General features: G+C 44.3%; 1 protein-coding gene across 4 annotated transcripts in view; it reads left to right on the top strand.

Moving 5' to 3' along the window:
- LOC144791082 (disintegrin and metalloproteinase domain-containing protein 9-like) overlaps window positions 1-26,822 on the top strand; it is a 2,835,950-nt gene that overhangs the window by 2,697,671 nt on the left and 111,457 nt on the right. The gene's annotated exons all lie outside the window — the stretch shown is intronic.

Genomic DNA, 26,822 nt, shown 5'->3' with positions numbered 1-26,822 from the left:
GAAAGAGCCATGGCACATGCTCAGGAGGATGCGGTTAACTTAGAAGAGTTGGAAAGACAACTCAACGTTGAGCAGAGGAATATATATGACGAAGTTACCATGCAAATTGATCATGGATTAAGTCATGACAAGAAAGAATGCTCATGTACGTCGTTGAAGCCTGTCCGACTGGACGTGAGTGGAGAAGCGGGAACTGGAAAAAGTTTCCTCATTAAAGCAATTTCATGCTATTTGCAGGAAAGGACAGAGTCATCGCTGTCTTGTGTTGTCACCGCTCCAACTGGACTGGCAGCACATAACATTAAAGGGATTACTTTACATCGTTTACTGATGCTGCCAGTGGAGCATGACAACAAATTACAATATCACAAGCTATCTGGAGATGCTTGTTTTGAAGTTTCAAGAATCTTGAGGAAAATGAAACTTCTTATCATTGACGAAGTAAGCATGGTTTCCAATGTCATGCTTGCCTTTGTGCATTTGAGGATGCAAGAAGTTCTCAAAACAGAGTATGATGTGTTATTTGGTGGCAAACACATCATTGTTTTCAGAGATCTTCTGCAGCTGACACCAGTGAAAGGGCAACCTGTGTTCAAAATGCTCACGCATGAAGATACCAGGAAGTGCCTAGGCAGCATTGGCAACGTCAATATATGGTTAAACTTCAATTATGCTGAACTGCATGAAAATATGCGTCAGGCGAAGGATGAAGTTTACAAGACTATTCTACAAGATGTTAGAATTGGAAAAGTGACCGAGCATGGGAAAGAAGCTTTACATGCACGATTACTGTCAAATTTATATCCAGAACAAGATGTTGTGCCTGAGAATATTTTTCAGAAAATTACTGATAAGAAATCTGGAATATGTTTGATGCCAACTCTTGCAGAATGTGCCAAATTCAACAACAAAATGTTGCATTTAGAAAAGCAAGAGATTGTGAAACTGGAAGCTATTGACAGAGTAGAGCATATGGGATCAACAATTATTTTGTCTGAGAATCTGAAAACAAAATTGGATTCATTAGAGAAGAGTATATCTAAAACTGCAGGTTTTGAAAAGACTCTGAATGTGTGCTTGAACTGCCGTATAATTTTAAGAAGGAATTTACATGTTGAAAGAGGTGTGGTAAATGGATCAATGGGTAATGTTGTTGATTTTGTAAAATACAGAAATAGAGATGGAATTGAATTTTTAAAAATTAAATTTGATGGCATTGAGGAAGTACAGCTAATTGGTCGTTGCTCTGCTAGATTTTTGCTTGTAAAAGACTTATATGTTCGCCGTAAGCAGTTTCCTGTTTGCTTGGCATATGCGGTGACAATCCATAAATCGCAAGGTTTAAGTGTAGACAGTGCATTGGTGAATATTGGCAGTTCTGTGTTCAAGGAGGGTATGGCATATGTGGCATTGTCACGAGTTAGAACTTTATCGGGATTGTACTTGATTGAGTGTGATGTCACAAACATTTGTGCTGATCTAGATTGTGTTAAGGAATACAATAGGTTAAGAAGAGAGTATGCGCCACATTTGCCTCAGTATCCTTTGTTTGAGAAACGTGTGGTAGGCCGGAAACGAAGAAATGTGACCAATACTGGGGAGGTTGTAGCAAAAAGACGAAAAGTCGATGAACCTAAAATTACAAGCAGAAACAAAAAGGATTCTGTTGAAGATGTTGTTGGTTTTCAATTTGAAAACAGTTCTGGTGTCAACTGCTATGCTAATGTAGTGGTTAATGTTTTGTTTTCTCTAGAAAATGTAAAAGAAGAGATTGTGGTCAATTCTGATCAACGATTTTGCAGTTTGTTAAATTCTGTGTTAGAGAAATGTAGCACTGATAGAAGAAACATAGAAAGTGTGTCTGAAATTCGAAATCTGTTAGACAGATGTTCAGGCCAAACACAATTCTCTCAAAATATTCAGCAAGATTGTCAGGAGTTTTTAATGTATATGCTTGATGTATTACATGCTGAAGGTGTAGATGTAGATCAGCTGTTTGGGCTTTCTTATCAATGGCAGCATGACTGCGAGAACTGTATGGTATCAAGTACTACTAGTGTAGACTCAGATTATTTATATATTTAACTTTGCCAGACAGTAAATCAGTCTCCTTTAATAAGCTAGTAAAAGCAGCTGATCACAACATGGAGTGTAGCCAATGTAAATCTGAAATGATGTCCACATTATTTATACGAACATATGGCCAGTATGTCATTTTAATGTTCCAACGATGTAGGCCTGATGGAACAAAATTGACAACTTTAATTAAAAATTTTGTAGCTTCGCAGTTGTCAATATCAGGAAGGACTTTTGTAACTGCAGCAATTATATATCATGACGGCCCTTCAATAACATCAGGACATTACACAGCTTATTTAAAGTCTAGAAATGGCTGGTCATTCTGCAATGATTCTGTTTTAATTTTCAAAAATAAATTGCCGTATGACCTTAAAAACTCTTACCTGGTGTTTTTAAAACCAAAATTTTAGGGAAATAATCTCGGGATGTGCTCTGTGGAATTTCAAGAAGTTCTAATGGCTCCTACACAATTTGGCCTTGAGGATAAGTGTAGTACAGAGACATAACTTCTAACCATAGGACTGGACGTCATGGAGAAATACGTGCACTTTGAATGAGTTCAGAAAAACTGTTTCTTTTTATAAGCTAATTGAAGCAGCCAATCAAAACATGGAGTAGAGGGAATGTAAGTCTGCAATGCTGTCTACTGTTTTACATTGCTTTGTGATTAAAAGTGATGTAGAGAATTAAATAATTGTAGTAGTCATAGAGGTAGTGTAAGTCTGCTTCATAGTAAGCAGTATCAGTGTCATAGGAAATGTAGAACATGACTGAGCAAGAAGGGGAAGATATTACTATTCCAGGATTGTGAAAATGATCTTCAACATTTTAATTCTGAAAGTTGCGGAAATGCCAAATGACGGGATTGGCTTACAAGAAATCCAAGAGTTATAAATGGCTCTGACCAGATTTGGCCTTGTGGAAACTTGTGGTAGAGAGCAAGAAGTCATTTATTGCATGTAACGTGTTTTTAAAAACGATGGAGATTTTCTTTCAGAAAGTGGCGGGCTGAAAGTAATAACAGCACAAAAGAGTGTAAGCTGTTCATAGGACATCCTTGGACATCATGGAAAGTAAGTTAACTTTAAGGAGTTCTGAATTTTGATTTCTTATGTTGTATGGGTTTTTTAAACACAATCATTTTGATTGTGTTTTTTTTTCCCCGCTGTTATATGATGAATACCTTCAAGTCACTGTTTTTAGTGAATTTTGATACATTCTGAGAACAGCAAAAATAAACCATTTAACATGTATAATTAATTCTGTACTGTTTGCATTTATGATGTATATGTAGAACTGTGTAGGAGGCATGGAGAAGGTGAGGCTTCTGTAAGTGTCAAAGTTGTTGCATGCAGTGCTGCACTTCTGCGTATTCTTTCATATGCTGGACTACATCTGCACAATGAGATACCTAAGCAAAGGAAACACAAGTGATGTGATTGTGAAATGAGCAAAATAAATTACACGTATTTCATTTACATCACCTGTGTTTCCTATCATTACGAATCACATTGTGCAGATCAAGTTTAGGTCTGTCCAGGGAAACATAGGAGGTTTGGACTTTGTTCAAGAGTGCAGTGGACATGACTCACTTCATTGGTAGACCTTCACATGTATTATCTCCTCTGTACTCTTCAACAAGTGTAAATCTCATCTGCAACCCTGAGTAGGCCTCACCTCAAACAAACCTCTGGATAGTAGACATCTTATTGGCATCCTGAAGCAATTATTTAAAATTTTAGTGTCTTGCGACACTTTTCTGAAACAACAGCAATGCAAAAGATGCACCATGTTTTAAGATAGGCCTCACTTCATCTGCATCAAGATACTGTTATTTTAAAATGTATATCTTTAGGACTGTGTAGGGGGCCTGGAGAAGCAGAAGCTTCTGTAAGTGTCAAAGTTGTTGAAAAACTGTTTGTCCTTCAATCTTTTCCCTTGTCTTTTCTAATTTTTAAATACATGTTTTAATATTTTTCAAATGTTTGTTCTCTCTTTCACAGATTGAAAGTATAAAAACAAAAAGTGAGTAATTTAACGACAATTATAAGGTAAATGTTTTGTATTCTTTTCGTTACATTTCTATCACATTCACCTACTATTAGTTCCACAGCTTCATTTCTTTAACCCTCAGTTTCCTGCCTTTGCTACTTTCCTCATTCCTTTCTCTATTACCTACTTACTCAACTCCTTCCACTCTTTTCCTCAGTCCCTCTCTTCTCATAGTTCCTCACTCTTGTTCACTCACTCCGTCTCTATTACTCTTAGTGTCTTTGACTGATCACTCTATCACTACTTGTTCATAATGCTTTCTCTGTGTAGTTGAAGCACACTAAGGGGAATATTATGAACACAGCCAATACAATTATTGCTCTTTTTATTGGCAGAAAACTGGTGCAAAAGTGGTTTTAGCTGCAGTTTTCTGCCAAAAAGCAGCTTTAGCGACACATTTCTGCCAATAAAAGCTGCAAAACTTTTATTGCCTATGTTGATGATATGGCTCTATGTTACTTACATTTCTTTGCTGTTTCAATTAATCTTTTTCTGTTATTTTTTGTTTTCTGTTTTCTATTTTTTCTCTCTGTTATTCCTCATGTTTTAATCTTATTTTGAACATTCACTCACATTCTCCAAGAAACTCTTCTTTGTTAATGTTATACTCTCTTTTTTTTTCTTTCACTTCGTTATCTATTTTGTTTTTCACAATTATACCCTCTTCTGTCTTTTCTTCGGTAAATAGATCTATTAAACAGTATCTCTTCTTTACTCCCTATAGCTGTCTTTCTTTTAACATCACTCTCTGTTTACTTTCCTTATACTTACACTTTTTTTTTTTTTTTTTTTTTTTTGGTTAGCTCCCGGTCCGCGTACCGGGAAGCTAACCCGGGAGTGAACCAAAAGAAATAGAGCTTGCCAGAGTGCTAAACATTCTAGCAATTTTTTTTGAAAGGGAAGGTAGTTCTGAAAAGAACATTTTTTTTTATATTTTTGTTGTTTTATATTTTTTTTTTATTTTTTGAACATTTTTTGTTTTTTTTGTATTTTTTGAACGATTTTATATTTTTTTTGGTTTTTTTGGGGGGGGGGGGAAACAACAAAAAACAGGCGTTGAAAAGGGCTCAACAGGAGCAAAAAAAAATTACTGGGGGCGGTTAGGGCAATCATGGTGTTCATACGCCAGGTTGAGTGCATTGATGCTCATGTTGCCACAAGCTAATAATGCACGACAGTGCATACATAAGTGAATCATGTGCCCAAAATTTTCTTGAATATTTGGCACAGTTTCCCGTGCCTCTTCTGGTGTTAGAGAAATCGGTATTGTTGGTCTGGCCACAGGAGTTGGTCTTGGATTGTCAAGCATATCCCTTATTTCCGCCCGGCTGTAATTTAGTGGATGCTTCCTTGTCATGTGCCTGTGCATTGTGTGATTTCCACAGCTATATTTTTTGTCCGTCCCTCTGGACAATTGTTCTTTGCATATGCGGCAGGTGACATACCTCGCATTGACTTTTTTTTGGCCACGAGGGATCGAATAAAACTGCCAGATGAAACTGGCTTTCTTTCTGGAAACCCGGGGCACCTCTTCTAAGAACTGTGGTTCTTCTCCCTCCTCATCCATTTCTTCATCTTCCTCCTCAGTGTTGGTAATGACCTGGGGAGGTGGTCCTCTCTTCCCATGAGGAGGTGGAGGTGGTGGTGGGGGTCCACCAGCTGAAGCTACCAATGAAGCCATTTTCCAACAAGCAAAATAGGTCTTCCTCTCACAATGATGAAAGTCAGAGTGAGGAAAGAAGGAGGGGTTTTCATCATTTGGGAAAAACAATACTTCTCAACCAATGAAAAGTGTTATTTTTAGGTCACCTGACCTAGCCTTACATCATTATGAAACCAAAAGTGAAATGAACCAATGAAAAGTTTTATTAACAAGTCACATGACCTCTCACGCTCATGTTACGCGCTGCGGAATGCGCCCCGGTTAGCTTCCGGGTCGCTAAGCTTCGCGCCCCGGTCCGCGCCCCGGGACACTTCCGGGTGCGCTAACGCGGTACGTCACAAGACGCATTACGCGGCAACGCGATACATCGCGTTTTCGCGAAGCGCCGCGGATCGCTTCCGGGGAGCTGCATTTCGCGCCTCGGTCCGCGCCCCGGGGCACTTCCGGGTGCGCTAACGCAGTACGTCATAAGACGCATTACGCGGCAACGCGATACCGTCACTATGTTGATTTTTTACCGGTTCGCGGACCGGGTCGCGGCATCAAATTGAGCTAACGGGAAGCTTCCCGGTCCGCGGACCGGGAGCGAAACAAAAAAAATATTTAAAAAAAATTATTAATAAACATATAAAATATATTTTTGGATTTAAATAAGAATACATTTTACAGCTATAGATATTTGCTATTAAAAAACCATTGAAATTCACTGAAAAAACCATAGGTTATAAACCATATATAGTTAGGAATTAGCATTTACAAAACCTTGAAAATTCACTGAAAAAACCATAGGTTATACACCATATATAGTTAGAAATTAGCATTTAAAAAACCTTATTTTACTCACACAAAACCATTGAAATTCCATATATAGTTAGTTGCACTAACTATATATCGCGCACCCGCAATCCACTGCTGATGATGTCACATATTACATCATTCATGACATGGTCAGTGACATCACTGATGACATCACTGATGACATCTCAAATGACATCACTGATGACTCCACTGATGACATCTCATTTGACATCAATGACCACATCACTGATGATATCATTCATGTGACAATACAATGCATCTCCTCACATTTTAATATAACCTCTGTTTCACCCAGTGTTAAATACAGAGTATAATTTTTGAAACCATTGACACACCAATACTAGTTACTACATATGTACTCACTGATTCCTACGTCTACACACACATTCACTCATTCACCCATACAATCATTCATACATACAATCACTCATCTTTACAACACTATCATATGCACTCATACACCTATACAGACACTCACACTCTGCCACTCATCCATGGAGTTACTCACACACCTAGTCAGTCCTGTAAAGAATCAATCACACTTCCATTTTCTTGTCTATACAGTTAAACATAGAGCACCTTACATTTTCAAACATATACTAACACATACTTACCTTGTTATACAATCATTGATATAAGTACACATTGATCTGCACAGAGTCACACACCTCCCAGCCAGCCACACACACACTCAGTCTCCCATACAAATACTTGGACAATCAATCAATAACCCATATAGTTACTCATATAGCTACTGATCAACACATGCAGCAGTTTACAGAACAACAGACATAATGATGCACAAATTAAGACAGTTTAGTCACTAACCCATGCACTCATTGAGATACATTTAATCACTCACTCATACAGTCAGTCATGCACCTACTAAATCCTTCGTCCAGACACTTATACATCCACTCATTCTTCAATATGTAAGACATATTTAAACTTTACAGAAACATAAAATCACTGGATGTTGTTATCAGTGATGTCATCAGTGATGTCATTTGAGATGTCATCAGTGATGTCATCAGTGATGTCCTGACCATGTCATGAATGATGTAATATGTGACATCATCAGCAGTGGATTGCGGGTGCGCGATATATAGTTAGTGCAACTAACTATATATGGAATTTCAATGGTTTTGTGTGAGTAAAATAAGGTTTTTTAAATGCTAATTCCTAACTATATATGGTGTATAACCTATGGTTTTTTCAGTGAATATATATATATATAATTGCTCAATCGTTACCCGTCCGGAGAGAAGCACTCAAGCCACAGTGCAAAGCATCAAGCCTTTATTTGGTAGGGTCACAAGTCCGCTTGTTGATTCATTGAAGACAGCCACTCCGTTGTAGCCTGACGCGTTTCGTTATTTTAACTTCCTCAGAGGCCGGCGGAAATGGTGCGTGCTCCGATCTGCTTCCCATTTACATCAATTGCCCGCCCTTGATTGGGCGGCTCCTTTGAGACAGGGCATTATGGGAGATGCAGTCTCGGTGATTAGTCCTCCTCTAATGGATGCACTAATTCCTGTCAAGGTATTTAAAAGCCCGCAGATGGGCCTCAGCAGGCAGGCTGTGTCCTAAATCTGTCACTGTAGCTCCACAGCAGGGCTCGGTAGTTACCAAGCCTCGTGGCCCCTAACCATCGTCGGGTCGGGTGGTGCATTCTCGGCAGCTGGGCTGCTGCCTATAAATGATTGCTCAATCGTTACCCATCCGGAGAGAAGCACTCAAGCCACAGTGCAAAGCATCAAGCCTTTATTTGGTATGGTCACAAGTCCGCTTGTTGATTCATTGAAGACAGCCACTCCGTTGTAGCCTGACGCGTTTCGTTATTTTAACTTCCTCAGAGGCTGGCAGAAATGATGTGTGCTCCGATCTGCTTCCCATATACATATCCTCTAGTAATGCATTTGCACTTTATATAAGTACGCTTACCTTAGTGAATCGGGATATATATATATATATATATATATATATATATATATATATATATGAAGTAAACTCAGCTCATTCCCATAAGGTACCATACCTAGGGAGCCTGGTGTTGCTAGTATAATAATATCCTCTAGTCCTCTAGTAATGCATTTGCACTTTATATAAGTAACATGCACTGATGCACTTACACTTTTTGACAACTCCGTGAGTAGAAAAAAGCACGAATAGATAACGTGTATAGGGGAAATGAGTGGTCCATGATCATATAGTGAGTGGCACCGCAACTTTATATTGCATAAATGACCCTGATTGGACCACAGTATGGGCTATGTAACCTTGCAGTTTTGCACATGTAATCTTATAGCTGAGAAATTAAAATAGGGTGTGGAATCGTTGAGTTTAGTTAACAGGCAATGATAAATGACCCAATGATTCAACATGGTTGAGAAACCCGATACCAGCTACAATTTTCGAGGCCTATTTAGTGATTCCGCAATCAGGTATCCCACAAACACCTCCCTGGAATTTGTTCACGATTTTGATTAGAACAATCTATAGGCACACAATTGCGTTGTGGAATCGAGACAAGCTTTTGTGCACACGCTAACTAATCCACTGTAAATTGAATTAAATAGAAGCATGCACTCTAAGGGGTCTAAAGTTGATGTGCAGGAGAGAATATTCTAACATATGTGGCTTTTACCTTACAGTTTAGACAATTGAAAAATGAACATAAGTGTAAAAAAGGAAATCGGATAGAGACATCTAGCCGCAGGTTCCTTAACTTAGAATATCCCCAGGCGTCAGACTGGATCTGAAATACTTTTTACCCAGCAGTACCTCTGTAGGCCAGGGAGTGGCATTGCCCAGCTCCGTCCTGATGTCGTCCACGGAAGTGATGTCAGCTTAGCCATACGAGTCCCCCTTGGCGTGCTGACGTCAGTTTTCCTTTTTTCCTGTCTCAACCCGGATCCGGGAGAAGCGTTCCTCTAGCCTGTGTTGGTTTCATGCCTTCTCAACACCTTTTTGTGCCTGGAACAGTTTGCCAATGCCTGCAGGCTTCAAGTCATGTGCGTCCTGTTTGCAGCAGATGTCGGCAACAGATTCACACGAGATCTGTATGTGGTGCTTGGGCGAGCACCACGACCCTGCCGAGTGCGACGCCTGCTGGCAGCTAAAGCCGAAGTGCCTGCGGGAACAACGAATGCAATTGATGTCCGCCCCGTTGTCCTGGCTTGAATCCTTGCGGGCCGGCCTCTGTCTCCAGCAGAAGGATCCAAACGGCGCTGTTCTTCCTCCCATACTGAGGTTCCTGTTTGGGGCAGATCCCAGAGTCGTTCCCGCAACGTCGCTCGCCTTCCTTGGGTAAACACCGGAAGAAGTCATGGAGGTCGTCGACCTCGCACAAGCATAACGTCGGGCCCGCTGCTCCCAGTCTTCCATCGACGAGGGCCCTCAGGAGTCGGCACCGCCTACCCACCGTTTCCTGGTTCCTGATGCTGGGGCAACTCGGACCAAATGGAGACCTGTTCCATAGCTTTGCAGGCCATCTTTGGGTCACCCCCTCTCCCTGGTATGCCTTCAGGCCCTACAGGAGAGGTAGGGACTCAGGTAGTGGGTTCCCCGGCGGGTTCGCCCTCCCCGCCAACGAGTGCCTTGATTCCAGTTCTGCGGTTGCGGCATCCCACTCTGACGTCTAGCTGATGCGTCTTGGCACAGTCCTGCAGGGCTCCCTGCGTCATCGCTGGATGCGGCTGCAGCGTGGAGCTCAATAACGAGTCAACTTTGTTCCTTCCCACAGACTCCTGCCAGGGGAGAGGTCGAGTTGATGCCAGTCCGACGATGGGTGGACGAATCCTCGTTGGGGGTCGTCAACATCGATCTGACGCCGTCACGATGTTGGTCGATGGCGGTTCTGTCCCTGGCTGTTCCTCTACTGGTGGAGGATGTGACCCTAGTTGGTTCTCCACCCCAAGGACTCTTTGCATTCTCCACGGAGCAGGGGCCCATGGGGCATTGGCCGGCTCATTATTCTGCAGGGCCTCTGTCGTTGGGTGGACGGATTAGACTGCAATCATCCTCAACGGATGACTTGCTGTCTCTACCTCGGATGGCCATGGAGGCTAGCGCAGACTCTACGAGGGCGGTTCACAGGGCTGCGGATATCTTGCCGATGCAGCCGCCCTCTGTCTCCCTACCTTTGGATCCTTTGTTGGATCTTCTACACCAGGGCACGGTGGATGTGGAGCCCTTGTTGCCTTTTGGCGGGTCATTGTTTGATGTCCTTCTGTGGACTTGGTCAAGACCATCATCGGGTGACCCCATGGATTGTGCTATTGCATATCGCCATTGGCCAGCTCCAGATGACCCTGCCTGTTTGTCCCTCCATCCTAGGGCTCAAGGACTTGTAGTCCAGGCAGTGCTTGCTCCCTTCCTTTCCTCCACTGTTGCTTCCTCCCACTCGGGAGTCTAGGTGGTTGGAGTTGTGTGGCCGCAATGTCTTTGCATCCACCAGCTCAGGCCTTTGGTCCCTGAACACGACCTGCGTGCTTGCTTGGGCTACTTATTCCCTTTGGAACTCGGTCAAACAACTCCTTCCCTCTTTGTCGGAGGGCCCTCGTGCTGACCTGGTCCGGCTTATTGAGAATGGCTGCAACATGGCGCAGTTTTCCATCCGGTCGGCCAAGGACACCACTGACTCCGTGGGTCGAGCTATGGCTAGGTCAGATTCCAGTTTCCCTGGAAATGTTCGGGAGCGGCTCGGGGATCTGTCCTTTGATGGGGCTCATCTGTTTAATGAGCATGCCAACTCTGTGGTCCAGCACCTCCTATCTACATTTCCATGACTGGCAGGTTTTTAGTCCTCTATGATGGTATTTGTGTTTTTGTATGCAGTGTTGTGACTGTTTTATGATTTACGTCTCTGGGTTCAAGACATTATTTCCCAGACAGTCTGTATGGCTGTTCAGTCGTGTTTTTCCTTCCTTTGGTGCAGCTGAGCCGGCTGTTTATATGTTTTTTTTACCTCTGCCTATGAGCTTGTCTTTTGAGGTGTCCCTTGTGTTTTATAGGGATGTGACGTACTCTATGTGGGGTATTTGTTTGCTAATGTGTAGCCGCTCTTCCTTGCCAGGAAGTTTAGAAGGCTCCCGTGAAGCTCTCTTCGTCATTGTCTGTCCCGCTGGGGATTTTTCCTGTGGGTTATGCTGTGGGTATCTCCCTTTGTTCCATGCTTCCTGCTCTGGTGGAACGCCTCCTCTGTTGAACCCCCCGGGCTGACGTGGCCCTCTCCTGGAGCTTCTGTATTGCTCCGCTGCACTCTCATGCATCTGTGGACGCAGTTTGTTCTGGCGTATTGTTGGGGTGCTGCCCCATCCGTCTCGCCCTAAGGGGTTTCATGTCCTCTTAACTTGCATTTGGCTCATCTTTCAGTCTTCATTCTGCCCCTAGCACTGTTGGCTGTCTTGGGAGTGTGTACGCATCCCTGTGGGTGCTTTGTTCCGTTCAGCTCCAGATCGGTTCTTCTGTATTCTGGTCTGTACTGGGTGTGTGTGCTATCACGGGGGACCCGTAGTGTTCCTTGAGCCATTGTCTTGGCTGCGTTCTCTTCCTGTTGTCTTCATCCCTGGTGTTGGGGTTTGCCTATGGGCGGTAGAGTTTTTGCCAGAGCGGATCTCTGTTATGTTTAACCTTTTGCCCCTGGCTTCCCTCGGGTGGGGTTCTACCACCTTGCCTCCTTACGGGTGGCCTTGGTCGTCCTGAGGGGCGCTCTAGTTCATCTACCTCCGGGGCAGGGTGTTTCATTCTGTTTTGGGCACATTGGCTCTCCACCCATTCTTGGGTGGCTAGGTTATGTGCTTTTCAATGCTCCTCCACCACGTTTCTCCAGCAAGGAGATTCTCATGTTTTCTTACCCTCTCTCCGCCCTCGTCTGTTTCTCCTCATTTCTTTGGGTTCTCCTTGTCTATGCTGCTGTCGCTTGGGTTGAGGTTCTCTTTGACTATGCTACAGTTCATAGATCATTTTGGTGAGTGTGATCAACATTCTATGTTGTTGTTGTTCGCTTCTGGTCACTTGCCATGAGTCATGTTGTTCCAGTCCTGTGGTCTTTTTCAGTTACATCCTGTGGTCAATTTTTTTGTTTTTTTCAAATTAGTTCAGTAAATACATGCTGAAGTGAACTAATGCTTTTGTTGAAAGCACTGCATTTTATTGTCTATTGTTTCAATTTTACTTCTGCTCATGTATTTTCTCTCCATGCTCATTTACTTGTTTTTTATATATTCAATTCAATGAATTTTGTTTTACCTGAAAGACAAGCTCGTCCTGAGTGTTTGACTAACAAGTATCCACATAATGCACAAATAATGCATGATGGACCGGGTATTAATTTAGCACTACTTATTGTAACTGCGAGATGGAGTACCAGCGTTTACTTTATCTGACCAAATTTGCTCCTGTCCTAACATAAAGGGTAAAGTGCTAGTGCTTTGTTACCCATAGGTCTATATGTTGCTTAAGTGCAAATGGCAAATCTTTTAGAACAATGCGCAGATTACCTGATGACAGCTGTCAATAAAAATAAAGTGTGGGTTCACGGTTGAGTTGAAGTTGTAACAGCAGTTATAGATAAAGTTCAAGTGCTGTTTCTCTCAATCTAAAATCCCCTATGTGCAAAATCGCATTTATTGGACCATAAGGTCTATATGTCACTAAAGTGCAAATGGCAATTTCTTTGGGAAATGTGCAAATTTTGCAAATTTTAATAACAGCTCTACTGAAGATAAAGTGCAAGTGCACAATTGGATTACAGTACTGGCTACAGTTGTATAAAAAGTGCAAGTGCTTTTTCCCTAACTCCATACTGCCTATGTGCAAACTCGAAAATTTCCCTTATTGAATACATAATATTTAATTAAATAATTCAATAAAATTATGCCTAACTATGCCTGGTTAAAACAATGGGGAAGGTTTTTTCTCCACACTCTTGTATAATGAAACTTAAAAACACTTCAGGGCTTTCCATCCAATCTCGTGATCACACCCATGTCTATATACAATTTACACACTACGCAAATTCAATACAAAAGTCATATAAAAGCATTCAGCAGACTCACTATTCTAAATACATGCTTGACAGGGGCTATTCGTTACCATTACCTATGCCCTGACGGCATGAGATCTGAGGAACTCGACTCAGTACTCCCAATTATAATAAATGGACATATAATCCTTCATCGGAATTCATGCCATTTGGACTTTGGCAGTTGAGCATTAAAATATGTACAAAAGGGGGTAGTGATGGACGGAGCATCGGAACCAATCAAATACTCACACCCAGTCAACAGATCTGGGTTTAATCCATCACCATTCTTTAGCCCACTCTGCCACCCCAGTTCAGACATGGCCATATGCATATCAGTCTGACCCTGTGTCTCATGGGAACAGTCCAGCCTGAACTGCAAAGCCATGCCTTCCCTGGACCGGAAACAAGCTTCCGAGGACCGGTTTCTGGCATTTCAGCCGTCTTCAGCCCGGCTTGCTTGAATCCAGTGGCAAAGTGAGCAAGGGACTCAAGTCTGAGCATACCCTGCCAACTTATGGCGAACAAAGTGGTACAAAAGTGGGTGGTGATGGACGGAGCATCTGAACCAATCAAATACTCACACCCAGACAACAGATCTGGGTTTAATCCATCACCATTCTTTTGCCCACTCTGCCACTCCAGTTCAGACATGGCCATATGCAAATCAGTCTAGCCCTGTGCCTCATGGAAAGAGTCCATCCCGAACTGCCAAGCCAAGCCTTCCCTGGACCGGAAACAAGCTTCCGAGGACCGGTTTCTGGCATTTCAGACGTCTTCAGCCCGGCTTGTTTGAGCATTAAAATATAGCGCAACTCCAATTTTCTCAGCTCGACCTCCTGATTTCCTCCTCTTCTCTTTTTGGTTACTGAGTCTATTAGGAAGCAAGTTAAATCCTCAACCCTGCCTCTTTGAACTTCATTTATGTGGTGGGCAACCGGATAGGATGGGTCCTTATTTTTAACCGCTCTCAGATGGTGGAGGATTCTGACGTGGGCCATATGGATGGTACTTCCCACATAAACCATGGGGCACGTGCATTGCAGCACGTACACCACATGGTCACTCTTACAATTGAGAAACCTAGGAATCCTCCAATGTTTGGTCATCAGAGGCAACTATAGTTCTTTTTTATTGATCCCATGCTTACAGGCCTTACACTTGAGGCACTTGTTAAAGCCCGGATTGGCCTTGAGCCAGCTTTCAGTTTGAACCAGTTCTGGACTACTGTTTACTAATTGTTCTCGCATTGATCTAGCTCTTCTATATGAAATGAGTGGTTTTCTGGGCACTGAATTCATGCAGGCTCTCACCCTAGCATGATAGGCATTGTACCCAGTTATCATCCTAATATCTTGTTTTTAATCATTTTTTACTCTTCTGGTCTTCTTGCTTTCCCCAAAGAGTATTTCTTGCCTTCACATATTTTATACTTTAGCTAGAGCTTGATTAAGGATGGCCTGGCTATATCCTCTTTCCTTAAACCTCATTGTCAGTTCTGTCTGAGCTCGTGCCAGGGAACTTGCTTCGCTACAGTTTCTTTTCATGCGAAGTAGCTCCGCATAGGGAATGCTCTGTTCTGATGGATACTTCTGCCTGTGGATTCCTCACCTTTTGAATACCCCCTGCGACAGCAGTCCGAAGAAATTCTTTCGTAGGTCTCCCATGTCGATGAGGTCGTCATAATAGCTCGGCTCCGCTTGCGACTCCGAATGACGTAATCGGAGCTATAAGAAGACCTCGTCGGGGTGCTGACGTGAGTTCCCTTTTTTCCGTGCCGTCAACGCGTAACGGTTTTTCTAAGGACTCTCCATTTTCTATGGTGATTACTTGTTTCCTTGAAGATTTCTAATGGCTACTTCTAGGAAGTCCAGATTTAAGCCCTGCAGGGAGTGTGGCGGTCACATGTCGATCACTGATCCCCATGATGATTGCCTCTGGTGCTTGTCTTCTGATCACGGTGTCGATGAGTGTCGAAGCTGCAGGAAGATGAATCCGAAAGCCCTTAAAGAACATGAGGCAAAACTTTTTATGGCCAAAGCCAAAAAGGAGAAGGGGGGTCAGAAGCGTGCAAAGTTGTCGTCTTCTCATACTTCGAAGTCATGAAAACACAAGAAGTCAAAGAAGAGACATATCTCTCGGCGCCGTTTGTTGAAGAACAGAGGTATGAGCTCACCTTCTACAGCTAAGCGGGTTCGAAGACAAAACTTTGTAATTCCTTCTCCTTCTCCATCTCCACGGGTGACGCTGGTTCAATCTCCGGCTCCGAGGTCTCTAGTGTCGAAGGGCCCTTCGACGCCTGAAGATTCTCCGGCACCCAATATGTCTCTGATGCCCAGGGAGTCGTCTCCAGTTCGTGTGGCTTCACCTGTGCGGGTGCCATCTTCACTGGCTCGATTCAGAAAAGGGGGTGGTGATGAACAGAGTGTCTGAATTAAGCAGACCACTCTCACCCAGTCCAAAGATCAGGGCTTGATCCATCACCGTTATTTAGCTCACTGCCCCATCCCAGCTCAGAACCTGGCTATATGCAAATTAGTCTGTCCCTGGCCCAGTGCATCATGGGAACAGGGCAGACCAAACTACCAAGCCAATTCTTCACCAGAAAGGAGACAAGCTTCCGGGGACCGGTTTCTGCCATTTCAGGCGTCTTCGGCCCGGCTTGCTTGAATCCTGATGGAGCAGTGAGCAAGGGACTCATGTCTGAGTATACCCTGCCACACCTATAGTGGCCAAAAACGATTCAGAAAAGGGGGTGGTGATGAACAGAGTGTCTGAATTAAGCAGACCACTCTCACCCAGTCCAAAGATCAGGGCTTGATCCATCACCGTTATTTAGCTCACTGCCCCATCCCAGCTCAGAACTTGGCTATATGCAAATTAGTCTGTCCCTGGCCCAGTGCATCATGGGAACAGGGCAGACCAAACTACCAAGCCAATTCTTCACCAGAAAGGAGACAAGCTTCCGGGGACCGATTTCTGCCATTTCAGGCGTCTTCGGCCCGGCTTGCTTGAATCCTGATGGAGCAGTGAGCAAGGGACTCATGTCTGAGTATACCCTGCCACACCTATAGTGGCCAAAAACGATTCAGAAAAGGGGGTGGTGATGAACAGAGTGTCTGAATTAAGCAGACCACTCTCACCCAGTCCAAAGATCAGGGCTTGATCCATCACCGTTATTTAGCTCACTGCCCCATCCCAGCTCAGAACCTGGCTATATGCAAATTAGTCTGTCCCTGGCCCAGTGCATCATGGGAACAGGGCAGACCAAACTACCAAGCCAATTCTTCACCAGAAAGGAGACAAGCTTCCGGGGACCGGTTTCTACAATTTCAGGCGTCTTCGGCCCGGATTGCTTGAATCCTGATGGAGCAGTGAGCAAGGGACTCATGTCTGAGTATACCCTGCCACACCCCTTGTTGTAAATAATTTTGTCCACCCTAAGCGTGGAAGGGTATACTCAGATGTGAGTCCCTTGCTCATTGCACCATCAGGATTCAAGCAAGCCGGGCCGAAGACGGCTGTAATGCCAGAAACCGGTCCCCGGAAGCTTGTTTCCTTCCCAGTGTAAGAATTGGCTTTTGTAGTCTGGTCTGCCCTGTTCCCATGATGCACTGGGCCAGTGACAGACTAATTTGCATACAGCCAGGTTCTGAAACTGGGATGGTGCAATGAGCTAAAAAACGGTGTTGGATCTAGCCCTGATCTCTTGACTGGGTGAGAGTACTCTGCTTAATTCAGAGACTCTGTCCATCACCACCCCTTGTTGTAAATTATCTTCACTGGCTCAGCAGGTTCCGGATCAGCCTCAGGTGATTCCTGTTTAGGAATGTATGGATCCATATCCTCCTTTTCCTGCTCCTGGAACAAACCCAATGCATTTTTTAAATGCGATGTTTGGCATGTTTGCCAGTGCTTCTAATCCGTCTGGTGCGCCTTCGGGCCCCGTGGGTCCTTTGGCCTTTAATTGGCTATTCCTCACCAGTATGTCCTGGCGTCCTTTATGCCGTTCTTGCTGACGAATCTGGCTTGGCATTTTCCGGCGCTGAGGTATTCCACTCGGACTCCTTCGGCTATCGAGTCGGTGCCGCCTCGGATTCGATCGATGCCGAGATTTGAAGCTGTAGGTCCTCCATCGATGCCGATGCCGTCGTCACCGGCGCCGCGTCTGGCACCGCCGACGCCGATACTGAAGCAGCGCTCTAGTAGGGATGCGCAGAGGCTCCTTGAAGAGGAGGAATATAGACAGGAACAGGAGGAAGGAGAGATTGTTGAATCTGTGGACGAGTATGAAGGCTTGCAAGAGGCCAGTGGATTGGATACTTCTCCTGAGTATGAACTCTCATCTCCAAAGACTGGGGTTTTGCAGGATGTTGCTCTTTATCATGTTGTAATAAGGAAGGCAGCTGAATTGCTTGATTTGCAGTTACCTTCAGCGGAGGTAAATCTAACATCCTGACTGAGGTTCTTAATACATCTTCGGCAGTTTCTGAACCTTTTCTACTCTTCAATGAGGCTTCTACGGAGTCTATTTTAGACGTTTGGCAAAAACCCTTGACTGCTCCTGCAGTTTCCAAGTCCATTGCAGGAAGGTACAGACTTGCTCCTGGGGATCCGGCGTTTCTGTCTTCACATCCGTCACCTGAACGCTTGTTGGTCCAGGCTTCTTGTTCGAAGCAATCTTCTAGCTCATTTCCTACTATACCAGGTGATAGGGATTCTATAAAAAAAAAAATGGAGCAAGCGTCAAAGAAGGTATTTTCTTGAGCAAGTATGGCACTAAAGTCCACTAATGCTACCTGTCTGCTTGGGAGGTATATCCATGCTCTGTTGGACTCAAGCAGTTAGCTCCAAAGTTGCCTGAAGATGACCGGAATAATTTCCTGGAGGCTCTTTCTGATTCTCAGGCTGCGACCCGTCAAGTGATACAATCAGGTCTGGACACTGCAGACTCTGTGGCTCATGTAATGGGGTCTTCTGTAACAACAAGAAGAAAAGCTTGGCTCAGGTCGTCATTTTCTCCTGATGGCAACTCTGCTGGATCTGACCTTTAATGGGTCGAGACTGTTTGGCACTAAAGCTGATTATGCCTTGCAACGCTTTAAGGATAGCTAAGTGACTGCAAGATCTCTGGGACTTCAAACGTTGTCTAGAGGATACAGCTACAAGCGGTATCGTGGATTTGGAAGGGCTGCTTCCTTTCGTGGCCGCCAAGTCTCAACAGAGCCAACAGCAGAATCTTTTGTACAAATCGTACGGGGTAAAAATAGAGGACATCTTAGAGGAGCCTCCTGGCAGCAGCCCTCCTCTTCTTCCCCCTGCCACCGTTGGTGCCTCAGGAAAGAAGTTCTAGATCCCCCATCTTAGAACTTGTTGGTCCTGTAGGGGGTTGATGTGAGAAGTTGGCCTGGCATATGGTGTCCACTATTCTAGTGATCGCGTTGCACCAGTCCAAATGACCCTTATTGATGGTCGGTTTAAAGACAACCTATATAGAAAACTATCCTAGTGGTAGCTGTGGAGAGCAGCCTTCAGGCTAAGTCTTGAAGGAATGTATAGAAGCTTGTTTTACCAGTCTATAATCTCATGTATGACCAAGTGAAAGGAGAACCACACCAGGTATATATATAAAATATATGTATTTATTCTAAACACATCCCTCTAGTCTCTTTATGAGGCTAGAGGCAAAAGTAAATCAAGTAAACTTATTTAGCACACAGTAAATTAGCACAATATATGATTAGCCTAGGGGCGTCACAAACCATATACTAAGGAAGTGGTATAAGAGCCATGGCTGACATAGATACAAGGCCTAGAGCCTTTAGAACTGCTGGGGTCTCCAGGAACCACCCAAGGTAGTGACACAGGGGACCCACAGGGGACGTGTGCAGTGTCTAAACACAGCTGCGAATCACCATTAACTTCTATGGGAAAGTCGCAGTTGGAAATTTACAGATAAAGGACACTTAGAAGAGGACTTGGAGCAAACCCAAGGGAGATTCTTCCATCTTCTAGTCAAAATAGAATGTCGAAGTTCCAAGATATAAGTTGCAGAGTTTCGCCCAGGGTAATCTAAAGTCCTAAGGACTTGGTTCCCATACTCATACTAAGTTTAGGGGTTGGACTTACTCTAGGGTCCCACCTATGGGAGGACCCAGGGTGGGGGTGGTTACACTCCTTTTCCTTTGTCCAGTTTCGCGCCAGAGCAGGGGCTGAGTGCCCCTGCAACCGGTTTGAACTGGGGTATACACAGGGACACCAAGTGTGCCCCCAGCACTGTCTGAAAAGCATTCTATGAATGCAACCACCCCGCTCCAATACACTAAAGCCTGTCTGGGAGGTGGTTACTCCTCCCTGTGATAGGAAACCTATTGTCCAGGCCTGCCTGAGTTTCTTCTAGCAGCAGGAGGTCAGACTCGTGTCTGTGGCTGCAGCATCCATTTTGTGATGCTGGGGCTCTATTAAACTATTACCGGTTAGGTAAGTGTGTACATGTCTTCTCCCTCTAGCAGGGTGGAATTCTACCCCCCACCAGGACTGGCGGGGGTAGGATTCCAAAGTGTTTGACACCAAACACGACACGTTTCCATGCAGCCATTCCAAAGTTAGCATTAACCGCGAGGTTATAATGCACTTAAGAGTATATGGTATGGCTGCATCACAGAACAGCTACTGAAGAGATTCCGAAAACTGCAGAGGGGCCTGCTCATGCATGGGCACCCTCTCACACAAAACCAAGCACTCTGCCTTCAGGTTTGATACGGCCTGCCATAGGAGTGACTTATAGGTTTATATGTGTCAGTGTTTAAGGTAGATATAGATAACCTATATCTCAGTAAGGGGTGCATGCAGCACCTTACCCAGGCTGCAGTAGCAGACCTGGGGTGCCATTTTGGATGGCTTCTCAGGGGTGGCATAATACATGCTTCAGCCCCTGGTAGGCCTCTGGGGTACCTATGCCCTTAGTACCTAAGGTACCATATACTAGGGAGTCACAAGGGTAACCAGTAATAAATCTGGAGTGTACCTAAAGTACATGCAATCAATTTAGAGAGGAAACAGCTAGGATGGGGTCCTGGTTAGCTGGGCCCCAGCCAGACTTAAGTCAAAAACAGTGAAACACCAGCAAAAAGTGGGGGTAACTATAGTAAGCAGATCCTACTCTACTACAGTCGGGTGTCCGATTTTCTACAAGATTGGAAATCGATCACTTCAGACTGTTGGGTTTTAAATCTTGTAGAGAATGGGTACGCCCTCCCTTTTTTAGAGTTTCCTAATCCTTACTTTCCTCGCCAGGGTTGGTGTTCAGAGGACCACTTACTGCTTTTGCATCAGGAGGTTCTTACCTTGTTATAGAAAGGTGCGATAGAGGTGGTTCCAGAGCAAGAGAGGGGTCAGGGGTGCTACTCCCGGTATTTCCTGATCCCCAAGAAGGACGGTCGATTGAGACCGATCTTGGACCTCAGGATTTTGAATCTTTACCTCTGGCAGGAAAAGTTCAAAATGTTGACATTAGCTCAGGTTCTTCTTGCGCTGCAACAGGAAGACTTCATGGTGTCCATCGATCTGCAGGATGCTTATTTTCATCTTCCCATCCTGAAGTCGCATCGGAAGTACCTCCGGTTCACGGTGGGATCGCAACACTACCAGTTTGCGGTTCTTCCATTTGGTTTGACTTCCGCACCTCGGGTCTTTACAAAGGTGATGGCGGTGGTAGCGGCACATCTCAGAAGGTCAGGGGTTCCTGTTTTCCCCTATCTGGACGACTGGCTGTTGAAAGCCAAGTCTCCGAAGATGTTGTTACGCCACTTGCAACTGACAACGTATCTGTTGTTGAAATTGAGTTTCTCGATAAATGTGCCCAAATCTCACCAAGTCTTCTCAGCGCAGCCTGTTCATAGGGGCAATACTGGACACTACTGTGTGTCGGGCATTCCCACCTCCGCAGCAGAAGATTCTCGACATACAGAAGATGATTCCTTTATTTCACAATGTAGCGGTTGTTCCAGTCCTGAAGGTTCTACGTCTGCTCGGTCTGTTCGTTTCCTGCCTACTGTTGGTCAGTCATTCACGCTGGCATATGAGGGCACTCCAGTGGTGCCTCCGCAGTCAGTGGTTTCAACACAACAGAGATTTCGGGGAGAAGGTCAGAATCTCCAGAGACGCTACAACGAAAATGACTTGGTGGAGCGGGCAGGGTAAACTGTCTCAAGGAAAGCCCTTTCAGTCTCCTCCGCCGGTTGCCACAGTGATCACAAATGCCTCCACTCTAGGGTGGGGTGCTCATCTGGGGGTCAAAGGTCATTGGTCTCCAGAAGAAAGGTTGCTTCACATCAACCTTATAGAATTGCGGGCAATACGTTTGGCACTAAATGCTTTCCTTCCTTCCTTTCGCATCAGTCGGTTAAAGGTCCTAACGGACAACACTACTGGGATGTGGTACGTCAACAAACAGGGAGGTGTAGGGTTGTATCGCCTCTGTCAGGAAGCTCTGCAACTCTGGGACTGGGCTCAGGACCTTCAGATTTGTGTGTTTGCAAATCATCTGGCTGGTGTGCTGAATGTTCATGCGGACAGTCTCATTTGGCATTATTCGACCGATCACGAGTGGCGGCTTCATCCGGAGGTGGTCCATCACATCTTACAGATATGGGGGTCTTCTTGGTTGGACCCGTTGCCACTCTCGAGAACGTACACTGCCCGTTGTTCTCCAGTCTTCAGTATCCAATGCAGGGAGCACTGGGGGACGCGTTCCAATTGGATTGGAGCTTGCAGCTCCTTTACGTGTTTCCTCCCATACCCTTGATTCCTCCGGTTCTGAGGAAGATTCACCAAGACCGGGCCCAAGTCAAATTGATCTCCCCGGATTGGCCAAGAAGGGTGTGGTACACATATCTTCTTCATCTCTCATCGCACCCTATGTTCCGTCTCCCTCTCAGGGCAGACCTCCTCTTGCAGTCGCAGGGGCAGGTTCTGCACCCCCACCTCCAGAGCCTGCACCTTCATGCCTGGAGATTAAATGGGACAACCTGAGTGCCTTCTCTCTCCCGCCGGATGTGGTGGATGTTATTTTATCGTCCAGGTGACACTCCACTAAGTCTATTTACTCCTCCAGATGGTCCACATTTGTTAAATGGTGTGGAGAGAGGGCCATTGATCCTTTGAAAGCCTGTTTGTCTAATATTCTAGAGTTTTCTCTTTCTTGGCACAGCAAAGTTGTGCTGTGGCTACAGTAAAGGGATATTTTTCGGATTTTCTATGTTTGCCGGATCAGCCGTCTTTATTTAAGTCCCACAATGTTATGAGGTTCATTTAGGGCCTTAATAATAGGTTCCCTCCCCCTCCTTTCATTATGCCTCAGTGGGATTTAAATCTCGTTCTTACTTTTTTCTTACTTTTTTGATGGGTTCTCCATTTGAGCCTCATCATAGTTGTCCTTTGAGGTTTCTCTCTTTCAAAATTCTTTTCTTGATTGGCATTACCTCGGCCAGGGAGTTAAGCGAGCTTCAGACTCTTAGTTGTAAACCTCCATTTTTGACCATTCATGCAGATAAGTTGGTTCTTAGGACCAGGTCTGCTTTCTTTCCTAAGGTGATTACTCCTTTCCATATGGGACAGTCCATTACCTTACCTACCTTCCATCCTTCCCCTCACCCCTCCAAGAAGGACGCAAGACTTTATCGTTTAGACCCTAAGAGAGCTGTCAGCTTTAATTTGGACAGAACAAGAAATCTTAGACTGGACGACCAGCTCTTTGTGGATTACGTTGGGAAGATGAAAGGCAAGGCTGTGCACAAGCGGACTCTCTCCATGTGGATCATCTTGTGCATCAAGATTTGCTACGCCTTTAGCAAGAAGGACCCTCTTGAAGGTATCAGAGCTCATTCCACCAGAGCTATGTTTTCTTCTTCTTCTGCTTTGGCTAGAGGTGTTCCTGTATTGACATTTGTAAAGCAGCAACTTGAGCCTCCCTCTATACTTTTGCAAAGCATTATTGCTTGGATTCGGAGGTTAGGAGGGATGGCCATTTTGTTCGATCTGTTTTGCAAGATTTTTTGGTCTAGTCAGGTGGACACCCTCCTCCAGGAGAGGTACAGCTTTGGGATTCTATTCAAAAGGTGAGGAATCCACTGGCAGAAGTATCCATCAGAAGAACAAGCTACTTACCTTCGGTAACGCTTTTTTGGTGGATGCAGTATCTGCCTGTGGATTCCTCACTGTCCCACCAGCCTCCCCGTTGTCCACCTGTTTCTACCAAAAGATGGTTTAACCGTTGAGTGTTTTTTAATATGTCTTAATCATGCCAATGTTTTAATTGTGGGAAATGCTTGGTCTGTTGCTTTTTCTCCATGCCTTTTTTGGTTATGCACTTGTGTATATATATTTAGTATACTATGTATACATGTGAAAATGTCTCAGTCCGTCCGTTTGCCACGGTGGCACGAAAAAATGAGTAGAACTGACGTCAGCATGCCGAAAAGGTCTTCTTATGACTCTGATGACGTCATTCAGCTTGCGCAGGGGGTATTCAAAAGTTGAGAAAACCACAGGCAGATACTGTATCCACCAGAAAAAGCCTTACAGAAGGTAAGTCACTTGTTCTTTTAGCTTTTGGGGCTGAAAATTTCTACAGTGCAGCATAGAAGTGCCTGCTGTAGGCTTTCTAAAAGTGCGAGTGTGCAAACAGCTATTATTTAAGTGTACACAGGAGGGACTTATGTTGTTAGTGAAATTCAGATTCAGAGTATTTACATTCAGGGAAGCAACAAACATTTTGGCATCATCTGATGACCCTCTCCTTATGATGAACAGGTCATCTAAGAATCTGACCCACAACTTAATGTTACGCTTCCACTCATTTCTGTATGCAGTCCTGAGTACCTGTTCCTCCCACCAGCCCATGTGAAGATTCGCAAAGCTGGGGGCGAAGCAGATACCAATGGACGTCCCCCTCTGTTGTTCAAAGGTGTCACTGCCATACTGAAACAGATTGTTCTCCAAGCATAGTTCTGCCATTCTCAAAAGCATTTCAGAATGTTGATAGAGTTGCAAGGGTGTGCTCCCCAAAAAGTGCCACAACGCCCTAAGTCCATCAGTGTGAGCATGATGTGGTTTCAAAAAGGCAGCCAATTGCCGAGATAATTGGCCTCCCCGGAGGAGTTATCATATCTTTATCGAGTTTGGGTATCAGATAGAGTATAGGGGTCACTGGATTGTGTACTTTCAAGTATTGCAGTTCTGCATCGGAGATCAACCACATGCCTCTCCATCTTGTCCATTCCTTATCATACTTCGCTTTGACTTCCTAGACCCTACTTTGTGGGACTTTCTGGTAGCACTCTATCTTTTAGTTGGGACCTTGCTTCAGCATCATATTGGCAAAGAGGCCATAAGACTACGTTGCCCCCTTTGTCCGATTGTCTTACGACTATGTCCTTCCTTGATTTTATTTTTTTCATGATCTTCACATACTTGGTCTCTTCCTCATTCATGTTTTTATTGAATTTTTTACTTAATTCTTTTGCCAACTCCTTGAGGTCCATGACAACCCGTTCTGCAAATAAATCAATAGAATCTTTTGGCTTAACTGGTGTGAAAGTAGATTTTTTCCAGAATTACGTGGCATTAGTCCCATAAATATCAAGACCCAGTCTGTCGACAATGTTGACATTAAGTGGTTCCGCCTCTGAATTGTTGGCATCTCTCTCCAACTCATCCATGTCTCTGAGCAATTTCAAGTCCTCCACTTCTAGGTTGCCTTTGATTTCATACTGCGACCTACTCTGGTCTTGTTGTTTCCCTGGGGTTTGCTTGTTGAAGTATTTGCTCAATTTTAGTTTTCCTACAAACTTGAAAAAGTCAATACTCGTCTGCACATAGTTAAATTTACTGTGACTACAAAAGGACAAGCCTAATGATAAAGTATTCAAATCCGTCTGCGACAATTCAAGCTCTGAGAGATTTATTACGGTGATGGACGTATAGTTCATTAATTCCGTTTGTTCTCCTTCTTCCTGGAGTTCCATGCCTTGTCCGCCTTCTTTTTCTTTTTTGTTTCTGTTGTAACTCCTGCCTCTTCCTCTCGATGTCCTTTGTCTGGCAGTTATATTGCGATCCATACCTAAAAAACGCAGCTCTTGGATAACAGTAGAAGGTTTGTCCTGGTCGCCTATTGGATTTCCCACCTCTTCCAAGTCTGTGTCTGCCTCAGAGGTCCATTCTGAGCTTGTGTCTGTGTTCTCTCTCTTTTTTTTATTTTTGCTGAAGGGAGCAGGCTTGCCAGACAACTCTTGTCTGCCTAAAGTGTCAAATCTTTTGGCGAAGGTATAGATCTGTCCCCGCTGGTAGTCCAGGCAGTTTCTTGTGAACTTGGTTGCTTTTTTCTCTTTTATTGTGTTTTCATACTTGATTAGTTTACTTGCCAAGTCTTTTTCAAATTTTTCAATTGCCTCAAGTGTTGATAAAGTTTCAAGTTCTATTTGTAATTTTTTATCTCCTCTAGTATCTTTTCTCTATCTTTCCTTGCATATTTGGTAAGGATCCTCATCATATTGTTTGAGGATTTGCACTAATCGTAGCACACTCTTGCAGCATATCAGGATCTAAATTTTCAAAATTCGGTGTGATTAAAATTCTTTATTCCCTTGGGACCCTTCCCACATCAAGATATTTGTCCAGTGATCTGATTTCCCACCATTTAGATATTTTACTGCGCCGTAGTTTTTCTAATTGTCGCATATTGGCCTGAGCATCATTGCCCTTAGTACTGCTGCCGGCTCCTGTCTCTTTGTTATGACCACTGGTTCCTGGTCTTTCTTCATCAAACACAGTTTCAACAGCCTCCTCTCTCAGTCTGACTCAATCCTCGATTGCCGACAAGCCTTCTCAGAATTGTGAGTCTGTTGCTTTAAATTAACTGCTCCACATTAGCTCGCAGCGTTTCAGCTGTCTGGTAGAAAGCCCTTGTTACTGCTGCTATCTTTAACAGAGCCCTTGGATTTGCTACTTGGGACGCACTTTGCATCCACGGCACCTCACCCCCTTAGTAACTTTCTCCTCACCGCTGCCAAACTGTTCAGCCACTTACCTACTCCCAGACGTCCTCCAGCACTCTGTCCATGGCAATACTTCCGTTTATGTCCGAGAAAGGCTTCCGTATTGGTCTCCCTCCGTGTGGGCTCA

This window comes from Lissotriton helveticus, chromosome 11 (assembly GCF_964261635.1).
Source record: "Lissotriton helveticus chromosome 11, aLisHel1.1, whole genome shotgun sequence".
NCBI lineage: Eukaryota > Metazoa > Chordata > Amphibia > Caudata > Salamandridae > Lissotriton > Lissotriton helveticus.
This window is presented reverse-complemented; position numbering and strand designations above follow the sequence as displayed.